Below are 12,092 nucleotides of genomic sequence, written 5' to 3' on the forward strand. Positions count from 1 at the left end.
CACTTTATACTTGAAAGGTGAGTTTGAGGTCATAAACTGACCAGCTGATTTTGGGGATGAGAACATAAGGAGAGCCCGGCCAGATCAGGCCCATGGCACATCTAGTCCAGCATCCTGTTCTCACAGCGGCCGGCCAGATGCCCCAAAGGGTAAACCTGCAAGCGGGATTCGAACTCAAGCAACTCTCCCCTCCTGCAGTTTCCAGCAACTGGGATTCAGGAACATTGCTGCCTCTGACTTTTGGAGGCGCAGCAGAGCCATTGACAACCCTCTGCTCCTCTATGAATTTGTCCAATCTTCTTTCAAAGCCATCCAAGTTGCTGGTCGTCACTGCTTCCTGTGGCAGGGAGTTCCACAGTCTTGTCTTTCCTCTGTCCTGAACATTCCAACATCCAGCTTCATTGCATGTCCACAAGTACCGGAGGAAAACTTTCCTCTGTCCCCCTTTTCCCCATTCCAGGCATCATTCTATCTTTAATTATTACATTTGCATACCACCCTTCATCTGCAGATCTCATAGAATCATAGAATCATAGAGTTGGAAGAGACCACAAGGGCCTTCCAGTCCAACCCCCTGCCAAGCAGGAAACACCATCAAAGCATTCTTGACATATGCCTGTCAAGCCTCTGCTTAAAGACCTCCAAAGAAGGAGACTCCACCACACTCCTTGGGAGCAAATTCCACTGCCGAACAGCTCTTACTGTCAGGAAGTTCTTCCTAACGTTTAGGTGGAATCTTCTTTCTTGTAGTTTGAATCCATTGCTCCGTGTCCGCTTCTCTGGAGCAGCAGAAAACAACCTTTCTCCCTCCTCTATATGACATCCTCAGAGCGGTTCAAAACACTAAGAAAACCCACAAAATAAGTAGTAAAATTAAGAACAACAACAAACCAATTTTAGAGATTCCCTTAATTGCAGAGGCTCCTGCCATGCTCTCTGAACAGCTGGCTCTCTGGCATTGCACAGTCTCTGCCTTATCTAGTCCAGCCATTGAAAAATAAACAGGAAACTTGGCCGCAGAGGAGATAACAGCTGAAAAGCCGAAAAGCGCTCCACCTGCGGCCCTTGGAAGTGGCTGGAGTTTGCGTCACTCTCCCTGTCCCCCTGCCGCCCTAGAGACCAGCTCCAAGACCCAAAAAAAGAAGCCGGCCAAGAGCCACAAAATAGCAGAGGTGAACATGCTCTGAGTGCAGAGTATTTCTGAAGGGAGAAACACAGAGCTCAGATACAGAGAAGGGTCTTGGCCAGGCTCCCTTGTCTCCAGGGCCAGGAAATTCTGCAGATCTGGAATGGGGGCGGGGGGGGGGCAGAAATGGGGCTGCATTGTGCCAAGGTCCTGCTTTCTGGAAACTCCCTCCCCCCTTGTGCCCGTTGGGAGGAAGAGTTGCGTAACAGATGGCGCTGCCCGTCCAAGGAAAGCGAGGAGGCAGACAGTTCTCACGGAGAAATAGGGGGGGGGATTGGCAAGCAGACCGCGTGTGCCCTCTGAATCAGCAGGCATGATGGGGGGGGATGAAAGAAACAGAGTGAGCCTCCCTCTCTCTGATTCTGTGCCTTCAGCAAGACTGGCAGATGGATCATCCCAGCAGGAGAGGGAAGGGGGAGAGGAGAGCTGGGAAAGCGTTCGGAAAAAGCCAACCCAAACCGTCAAGGGTTTGAGCAAAAATTCCCGGATGAAGAAAGGCAGAAGGGGGGCCTGGCAAAGAGAGAATGGACAGAGGAAAAACCTCGGCAGGGGGCCAGGGCAGACTTTGGTCATCTTTGGTAATACGTTGTCCTGAGTGAGGCCAACATTTGGAGCATCCAAATGGACACCAAATTGGGAGGGGTGGCTAATACCCCAGAGGACAGGATCACACTTCAAAATGACCTTAACAGATTAGACAACTGGGCCAAAGCAAACAAGATGAAGTTTTGGTTACAGGTAGGTAGCCGTGTTGGTCTGGGTCGAAGTAAAATAAAAAAATTCCTTCAGTAGCACCTTAAAGACCAGTATCTGAAGAAGTGTGCATGCACACGAAAGCTCATACCAAAATAAAAACTTAGTTGGTCTTTAAGGTGCTACTGAAGGAATTTTTTTATTTTAAGATGAAGTTTAACTAGGAGAAATGTAAAGTACTACACTTGGGCAAAAAAAATGAAAGGCACAAATACAGGATGGGTGACACCTGGCTTGAGAGCAGTACATGTGAAAAGGATCTAGGAAGTCTTGGTAGACCACATACTTGACATGAGTCAACAGTGTGATGCAGCAGCTAAAAAAGCCAATGCAATTCTGGGCTGCATCAATAGGAGTATAGCATCTAGATCAAGGGAAGTAATAGTACCACTGTATTCTGCTCTGGTCAGGCTTGACAGACATATGTCAAGAATGCTTTGATGGTGTTTCCTGCTTGGCAGGGGGTTGGACTGGATGGCCCTTGTGGTCTCTTCCAACTCTATGATTCTATGATTCTATCTTCACAATTGTGGGTCTTCTCCTTTTGGCTAGTACAGGGAAACCAAAAACACCATCCGAAATCCAACGCTGCTCTTGCTCCTAACACTAGAACGCGCAGTCATCGAAGGAAGCTGAAATGTTGGAAGATTTGGGACAGATAACAGGACGTTCTTCGTGCAGAACAGAGTTAAACTCTGGAACTCCCTCCCACAAGGGTCAGTGATGGCCACCAACTTGGATTCAACAAAGTCACGGGGGAAGAGAGAGCTATCTATCGATGGCTCCTAGCCAGGGTGGCTCCGCTTTGCCTCCACAGTCAAAGGCAGCAATACTTCCGAATCCCAGTTGCTGGAAACCGCAGGAAGGCAGAGTTACTCTTGTGTTCGAATCCTGCTCGTGGGCTTCCTTTAGGAGCATCTGCTTGGCCACCGTGAGAACAGGATGCTGGGCGAGATAGGCCCACTTTGGCCTGATCCGGCAAGCTCTTCTCATATTCTTGTGAGAGTTGGGGCTTTTTCAGACAATGGGTTGAAAAAGCAAAACTTATTTGTTTGCAAAGGCATGATAGCAGCAACAGCCAAGTGCTGAAGACAACAGATAATCAGGGTGGATACAAATCAACACACACACACACACACACACACACACACACACACACAGGGATTTTTTTTTAATTGGATTTCTTAAATTTAAATTGGATTTTTAAAATAAAATGTTTTTGGTGGAAAAATCTTTCTAAAGACAGTTTTCTATTTAAGTTACATTAGAGTGCAAAGGCTATATTCATTAGCAAATGAGGATTTGTTTTAAGTTTTTCATGTGTGCTAAAACTCAGTCTAAGGTTTTTTGTTTAACCACATCCGTTAATAAACATGGATACATATGCTATAATGTTATTGCTTTAGTTAAATAAATTGTTATTATTGTTCTCCATCCAATAAATTACGGCAGAAAAGTTGTCCAAATATAAACAGCTACCTTATTAAAGCTCACAATAATTTCATAATTACCGGTCTATGTATAACCAAATCGGTAATTTTTGATATAACTGTAAAAAACTACCCTGAAAATTTATTATTCCAAAAATGAAACCTTCATCTGGTTGTAAATATTAAGATTATACCAGCAAGAATGAGTCTTTCTGTAAAAAAAAAAATTAAATCAAGTCTTGCTGACTAGTTATTCAAACTGTGATTTTAATCGATTTGATTTAAATCGAATCCACCCTGCAGATAATAGAATCATAGAGTTGGCAGGGACCCTGAGCACCATCCAGCGGCAGGGGTCAGCAAACTTTTTCAGCAGGGGGCCAGTCCACTGTCCCTCAGACCTTTTGGGGGGCCGGACTATATTTTGGAGGAAAAAATGAACGAATTCCTATGCCCCACAAATAACCCAGAGATGCATTTTAAATAAAAGGACACATTCTACTCATGTAAAAACATGCTGATTCCTGGACCGTCTGTGGGCCGGATTGAGAAGGCGATTGGGCTGGATCCGGGCCTTAGTTTGCCTACCCATGATCTAGCCCAAGCTTCCTCAACCTCGGCCCTCCAGATGTTTTTGGCCTACAACTCCCATGATCCCTAGCTATCAGGACCAGTGGTCAGGGATGATGGGAATTGTAGTCTCAAAACACCTGGAGGGCCGAGGTTGAGGAAGCCTGGCCTAGCCCAACCCTATGCAATGCAGGATTGTGCAGCTGTCCCATGCGGGGATCGAACCTGCAACCTTGGTGTTATCAGTACCAAAAAAGTTATCCGATGATGCTACTCACCAGCTGCCACACAGTCCCAATAAAGCAGCGGACTCCATGGGGAACTGCTAGCAGCAGGAGACTGGCTGCCCATCACGGGCACATCCCAGGGAACCACGTTCTCCTTGAGTGCCAGTGGGCTGCTCCACACAGGAGTGGTGCCCGAAGGCAGGAGGAGGGTGTGCTTTGGATCCTTGCAACAAGTAGCCAGTGTATCGCAAGCCGCCCTTGGCCTCCCCAGAGCTCGATGGCGTGGGAAGGGAGCGAGAGAGGCATCGTGTTGCCCAGGCCCACAGCTCAATGGCAGAGCAGCTGCTCAGGGATGCAAGAGGTCCCTGTCTCAAGCCCTGGCACCAACACCTGGGAAACGTGTAGCCGGCAAAGAGCATCTCTCTCCCACCCTCCTCTCCTTCCACTTGCTCAGCAGCAGGGCAGCTGCTTGGCATGCAGAAGGTCCCGGGTTCAACCCCGCAGCATCTCCAGTTAAAGGGATCGGGTAGCAGCAGGGGATAGGAAAGGTGTGCCCGGCTCTGCCCAGGAGACCTGCCAACAATTCTGGGCTAAATCTGTCTTGGGACAATGCACTACCTCTTTTGAGCCACAAACATGGTTTTCTCTCTAGACAGGAAACAACAAGTGAGACTCTGCAAAAACTTGGCAGATCCACACCGTATACCATGTTTAAGGACATAAGGACAGACTGCTGGTGTTGGTGCTGACCTTTAAAGCCCTAAATGGCCTCGGTCCAGTATACCTGAAGGAGCGTCTCCACCTCCATCATTCTGCCCGGACACTGAGGTCCAGCACCAAGGGCCTTCTGGCAGTTCCCTCGTTGCGAGAAGCCAAGTTGCAGGGAACTAGGCAGAGGGCCTTCTCGGTGGTGGCGCCTGCCCTGTGGAACGCCCTCCCAACAGATGTCAAAGAGGAAAACAACTACCAGATTTTTAGAAGACATCTGAAGGCAGCCCTGTTCAGGGAGGCTTTTAATGTTTAATAGATTATTGTATTTTTTTTTCTGTTGGAAGCCGCCCAGAGTGGCTGGGGAAACCCAGCCAGATGGGTGGGGTATAAATTAATAAATTATTATTATTATTATTATTATTATTATTATTATTATTATTATTATTATTATGCTGGATCAGGGCAAAAGGGGCTCACCTAGTCCAGCACCCTGTTCTCACTGTGGCCAAACAGATGCCCCAAAAGGAAACGTGCAAGCAGGATTCGAACACAAGAGCAACTCTCCCCTCCTGCAGTTTCCAGCAACTGGGATTCAGAAGCCTCCCTGCCTCTGACTGTGGAGGCAGAGTCGAGCCGTGGTGGCTAGCAGCCCTCGACAGCCCTCTCCTCCTCTATGAATGTGTCTTGCCCTCTTTTAAAGCATCATTCGGAACTGGTTCGTGCCTTTTAGGCCAAATGGCAGTGGAAGGAAACTGGTCCAGCAACTGAGATCTCAGCACCTGCTTTGTCTCTGTCTCTATTCTCTGGGACCAACGAGGCATCAAACGAGCAAGAGAGGAGCTGAAGGGCAGAGAAAGGGGGCTGTGAATGCCAGCAAAGCTGGACGGCTGCCCTCCTGCCCAGGCTGCAAAACAAAAGAGGCCGGGAAACAGCTCTGGGACAAAGTAAATTCCTCCCAGAGATAAGGCGCCAGACAGGGAAGAGGAGGAGGAGGGAATTGTTCCTGCATTTGCAAACAAAAAATAGAAACAGAGAAAGCGAGAGAACCCTCTTGATTCAAGCCCTGAGCCCTTGCATTGATTGTGCAGACAGAGGAGACCAGAATGCTCTTTCATGCCCTTCAAACACAAACACAAACACAGCTGCCCACACCACCTCTCTCCAATTCCAGGGCCTGGATGAAAAACACAGAACGGTGTCGGCTGCGTTTCACAGCGGCCGGCATTTCACGCGCGGAAGCCAGCCACACAAATCTGCCGGAATCACGTTCCACAAACTGTCTGCTAGTGGGCCCTGGCAAATATGAAGGCCTGTCTCTTTCTTTCCTTCCCACCACCACCTGACCCTGCAACGGTTGCTGCAGAAGCAGCTGCTGCAACAAAAGGAGGAAGGTGTGGCAAAAGTAAGGCAGGTATATGTGCCTGGGAAAGGGGGGGGCGAAGCATCACACTAAAGGCGGTACTTAATGACCAAGGGGACGACAGAGGACAAGATGGTTGGACAGTATTCTTGAAGCTACGAACATGAGTTTGATCAAACTGCGGGAGGCAGTGCAAGACAGGAGTGCCTGGCGTGCTATGGTCCATGGGGTCACGAAGAGTCGGACATGACTAAACGACTAAACAACAATGACCAAGGAATGGAGTAACCCTGTACAAGAGAAACTGCTCTCCCCACCATAGCTGCCAAGTTATCCCTTTTTTTAAGGGATTTTCCCTTATGCTGAATAGGCTTCCTCGCGAGAAAAGGGAAAACTTGGCAGCCATGCTCCCCACCTTACATGGAATCATAGAATTGCAGAGCTGTACAAGACCCCAGGAGCAGTGTTCGAAATTAGCCAGGCGCCAGGCGCATTTTGCACCTGGCTCTCAGCCACTTGCAACCAAGTGAAGATGCCTGGATGCCAGGATTGGCGCCTGACATCTCCACCATCTGGGGGTCACTGAATCTGGGCTGTTTTCACACACTAATGCAACGTCCTGTAGAATTCTATCAGTTTTATTTTATCTGCACAATCAGAATGAATTTCAGGAACCAAAATGCTTTTTCTGTGTAGCCCGAGCAGCAGCAGCGCAAAAAACAGTGTAGCTAATTTTCGCCGCTCACCTTCACTTGCCCCAACCCACTGCCCCGCTCACAGTTGTGAAGAATATCCCTACGTTATGAATGGTCCGTGTCACCATTAAGAAAAAGAGGTAGGATTGTCCCTGGGGAAAGTGACTTTTCTTCTCTAAGTTCTCAAAGCTCTTAACCGAGCTCAAGGTTGTCATCTGAACTAGCCAGATACTTAACCGAGAATCAATCAGTCAGTCCATCATTTGGAAAATACTGTAAGAGCCGTCTTGCCCCCAAATGGCAGCAAGACATTCCACTTTGGTGACTATAACCTTGGTTTAAGGAGCCAATTGACACCTAGCTTATAAACGGCGTTTCCGTGCACCGCTCTGGTTTGCCAGAAGCGGCTTAGTCATGCTGTACACCGGCTCCCTCGGCCAATAACACGAGATGAGTGCCGCAACCCCAGAGTCGGTCACGACTGGACCAAATGGTCAGGGGTCCCTTTCCCTTTATACACCCTAGTTTCTAACACTGCCCAGGGGTCATCTAGTCCAACCCCCTGCAAGGCTGGAATCTCAGCTAAAGCATCCCTGACAGAGAGCCATCCAACCTTCGCTTAAAAACCTCCACCACCTTCCGAGCTCTGTGATGTGGTCCACTCCTTCCATCCCAATAGCAGGCGCAATCTTTGTACAGTATTATTTGATAGCAATAGGCCAGCCACTGCGGCATTCTGAATACAGCAAGGGTTCCCTGTTTGCAGAGACATGAAAAGCTCCTTCGCAGGGGAGAGAGGAGCAAATTTGGCCGGCCTTTATGAATACTCTTCCAGGAATCTGAGAGTACCTGGAGAACTGTGTCCAGTTCTGGGCACCGCAGTTCAAGAAGGATACTGACAAGCTGGAACGTGTCCAGAAGAGGGCAACCAAAATGGTCAAAGGCCTGGAAACGATGCCTTATGAGGAACGGCTTAGGGAGCTGGGTATGTTTAGCCTGGAGAAGAGAAGGTTAAGGGGTGATATGATAGTCATGTTCAAATATATAAAAGGATGTCATATAGAGGAGGGAGAAAGGTTGTTTTCTGCTGCTCCAGAGAAGCGGACACTGAGCAATGGATTCAAACTACAAGAAAGAAGATTCCATGTAAACATTAGGAAGAAGTTCCTGACAGTAAGAGCTGTTTGGCAGTGGAATTTGCTGCCAAGGAGTGTGGTGGAGTCTCCTTCTTTGGAGGTCTTTAAGCAGAGGCTTGACAGGCATATGTCAAGAATGCTTTGATGGTGTTTCCTGCCTGGCAGGGGGTTAGACTGGATGGCCCTTGTGGTCTCTTCCAACTCTATGATTCTATGATTTGGGTAAAAAAAAAAAACCAAGCAAGTTTCTAGCTCTCATTAATACAGAAGAATACGTTGCCTGCAAACTTGGGAGAGCAGACGAGGCTTTCAAGGCAAGACCCAGGGTCAAAACAAAGGCGGCTGAACGGGGCACCAATAAAAAAATTCCCTCAGCAGCACCTTAAAGACCAACTAAGTTTTTATTTTGGTATGAGCTTTCGTGTGCATGCACACTTCTTCAGATACAGATGTGTATCTGAAGAAGTGTGCATGCACACGAAAGCTCATACCAAAATAAAAACTTAGTTGGTCTTTAAGGTGCTACTGAAGGAATTTTTTTTATTTTGCTTCGACTCAGACCAACACGGCTACCTACCTGTAACTAGAACTATGATCACTATTGTCACCCCTCTAGAGCCCTTGCGTTTGACACTCTTCCCTGCTGCTCTGCTCTTTGAGCACTCAGCGCAGCTATCCGGTGCAATCGCATTTCAGAGCAGGAACAAAGGCCGCCATGAAAGATCAAACGCGTCCTGCGCCGGGTCTTGCACTTAAGGGACAAGGTGCCCCAAATACCTAAAAATCTGCAACAATTTTCCAGGCATAAGAGGGAGAGAGGGGGGGGGGAGAGAGAAGGGAGGAAAGGATCAAATGCTGCCAACAAAGAACTGCAGGAGCAGAAAAATGAAACGACATGGCTGGTGGGTTGCAATTCAGCTGCACAGGCCCCTTTTAGAGCTCGTCAGAAGCTAAGGAGAGCCCTTTCTGGGGGATGATATATAATGAAATTAGGGGGGGGGGAGTTAAAATAACTTTTGTTAGGAAAAACCAGAAGCTTTTCCATTAGGAATTAGAATCATAGAATCAGAGAGTTGGAAGAGACCACAAGGGCCATCCAGTCCAACCCCCTGCCGATAATTATAGGAACAGACATTCCAAAGGAGACCAGAAAAGGCTTTTTATGTACGCAACAACAGCCGCACGGATCCTGCTAGCCCATGGATGGAAAGAAGAAAGACTGTGAAAGAGATGGCAAAGCTGACTGGAAAGCTAAGGGACCAAGAGGACAAAAACTTTTATAAAGAATGGGGGAAATTTATAATCGATTTAAGAGACAGTTGCAAGCAGATGAAAACAGCAGGGTTTTAATCTCACTTGTAATGTACGTGGATATATGGATAAACATTTGGATTGCTATAATTTTATGTTTGTAAAATCAAATAAAAATTATTTCGTAAAAAAAAAGAACTGAAGGAGAACCTGCTGGATCAGGTCACCCTCTTTTAAAGCCATCCCTGCCTCCTGTGGGAGGGAGTTCCATAGTTTCTGCACTGTGTGAATCTGTCCTGAGTCTTCACTGGGTGCCCACAAATTCTAGAGTTACGAATGAGAGGGGGGGGCAGGACAACACCATCCTCTCTCCACTTCCTCCATACCAGGCATAATTTTTTATTCCCTTCCTCATAGCTGAGAGCTGTTCGAAGGTGATACAGACTCCCTTGGAAGGCGGCGAACTCTCCATTGCAGAATCATAGAATCGGAAGGGACCCCAAGGGACATCCAGACCAACCCCCTGCAAGGCAGGAATCTCAACTGTACCATCCATGAGGTTGGAGGCTTTTAAGCAGAGGTTGGGTGGCCATCTGTCAAGGACGCTTTAGTTGTGATTCCTCCTGCATTGCAGGGGGTTGAGCTGGATGACCCTTGGGGTTCCCTCCCTCCTCCAGGGTTCTGTTTCGACTCGCCTTTTCTCTGAACTAAAAAGCCCCAAAGGCTGCAACCTTTCTTCATAGAGTCGCTCCACCCCTTCAATCATTCTGTGTGCCCTTTTCCGAACTTCTCCCAGCTCTACAATATCCTTTCTGAGCTGGATGTAGGCTGCATCTCGGGCGAGGGGAGAGGGCGCTGGAAGGGACTGGGGTGCCCTCTCTACTTCCTCTTGCAATTTGGGGTGGTGCAGGGCCCGCACCCTCAGGCTCCACCCCACCCTCGGTTTCCTCCATGTCGGCATCTAGACTGGCCAGGACCTGTCCACTTCCTCCCTCTGCCAAAGCCCCAGATAGGCACTCAGGGACAATGTTTTGAAGGGTCATGAGGACTAGAAACCTTGCCAGGAGAAAGCCCGTTGCTGGTGCGTCAACAACTCTCTCCGCCTGAGCGCCATTCCGGGGTCAGCAAAGCATTGTTTCCCAAAGGTGGCCACGGAGCCAGAAACTGAATCAGGGACACGGTGCCCAGCCTCCCAAAGGAACACTGTGTACCTGGTCCGCTTAATCTGACCAACTACAAAGCGCTGCCCATCCTCAAGGCCGCGGGCGGATTCTGCATGGCAACAAGGGCAGGGCTCAGGGCACAGCCCCCCTGAGCCTCCCACATCTCCAGGGAGGGCAGGGAAAGGCTCCCTTGTCTGAATTCCCAGAGATGCTGCCAGTCAGTGCAGGCAATATAGGGACAGGTGCGACAGCGGTTCGACTTGGAATAAGGAAGCTCCCAACTCCGTTCAGTATGGGGAAGTGAAACCTCCTTAATTGAAGGGGGGAGCACAAGGCCTGGGTTCTCACCACTATACGGCACTTCCCTCCAGCGCATCACCTGGAGACTGCGTTCAGAAGCCAGGTTCCCAACCTGGCCACAGCTTGCTCTGTTCACAGACTTTCCTAGAGCCTCACCACTAGGCGACACAGCCTGCCCTCTTTCCCAGCAATGTGCCACCACGCTACGGCAATCCGCAGGCTCCGTCTCGGGGGCGGACCCAGCCCATCCTCTCCTCCCCCACACCCCACGCCGAACACGCGCGCGCAGACCAACCCGCGCGCGCGCACACACACACCCCTCCAACAACGCAAGACGTCCCAGCCCGAGTTCTCCCGCAAAGACCCGCTCCTTTCCCACCATCCCCCAAAAGGCCGTTTTCTAACCGCGTCCAAGCAAAAGCGTTCACACGAGACGCGTGTGCCCGCGCAGATCAGACTGGGGTTTCCCCCCCCTCCTCTTACACAGCAGATTGAGGGGTGTGCGCGGTGGTCCTTTCTTGAATCCACCATCCCTCCCCGCCCCACACTTGACCTACTCAGAAGCAAGGGAGGCCTGCAGGGCTCTCCTCTCCGGTTCCGTGCACGTGTAAATGCGCTGCTACGGAAAGGAAAAGGGGATTCTGCCTTTGCAAATGAAGCATCATTGCTTCCCCTCGCGCGCGCGCGCGCTTCCCAATCCTTTGCAAACCCTGCCCGGCCTGCGCGGATATCTGCACCCGCTGTTTGGAGGTGGGGGCGCAAAATCCAGGCGATTTTGCACGCTCTGCGGGGCGCTTCCTTCCTCCACTTGTCTGCAAAACCGCTGCAGCTGCATCACCTCTCAAGTCGGTCTCGGCTTGTCCTCCTCGCCCGGTTGATCCGTGGCGCAGTGGCCGCTCCGCGCTTTTATAGGCGGGCCCCTCCCCCCCCCTCCTGCTCTGAGCTCATCGCAGACACCGACCTCCCCCCCCCCCGCCCGCCCGCTTTGCCTGCCCGGGATGGAGCCTGGGAAAGAAGCAGCAGCCGGAGCGCCGCTCCCCGACCTGGCGCCAGGGGGCGTTCCAGCTCCGCACAAGCGGAGTCCGCCGACGGGGCGCCCCCAAACCGGTTCTGGTTCCTCGAGACTCCCGCTGTTTGTACAGTGGTACCTCGGGTTACAAACGCTTCAGGTTACAAACTCTGCTAACCCAGAAATAGTACCTCGGTTTAAGAACTTTGCTTTAGGACAGGCACCCCCAAACTTTGGTGCCCTCCAGATGTTTTGGACTACAATTCCCATCTTCCGTGAACACTGGTCCTGTTGGTTAGGG

The 12,092-nt window shown here is 49.9% G+C and overlaps 1 protein-coding gene across 1 annotated transcript in view; it reads right to left on the reverse strand.

Moving 5' to 3' along the window:
• Positions 1-11,716, reverse strand: part of CLU (clusterin) — a 32,835-nt gene extending 21,119 nt beyond the window's left edge. Inside the window, exon 1 of the mRNA XM_060273206.1 lies at positions 11,621-11,716. The gene's annotated coding sequence lies outside the window, so the exon portion shown is untranslated. The remainder of the gene's footprint in view (positions 1-11,620) is intronic.
• Between the last annotated feature and the right edge of the window lie 376 nt (positions 11,717-12,092).

The sequence above is a fragment of the Zootoca vivipara genome, chromosome 3, assembly GCF_963506605.1.
Source record: "Zootoca vivipara chromosome 3, rZooViv1.1, whole genome shotgun sequence".
Lineage (NCBI taxonomy): Eukaryota > Metazoa > Chordata > Lepidosauria > Squamata > Lacertidae > Zootoca > Zootoca vivipara.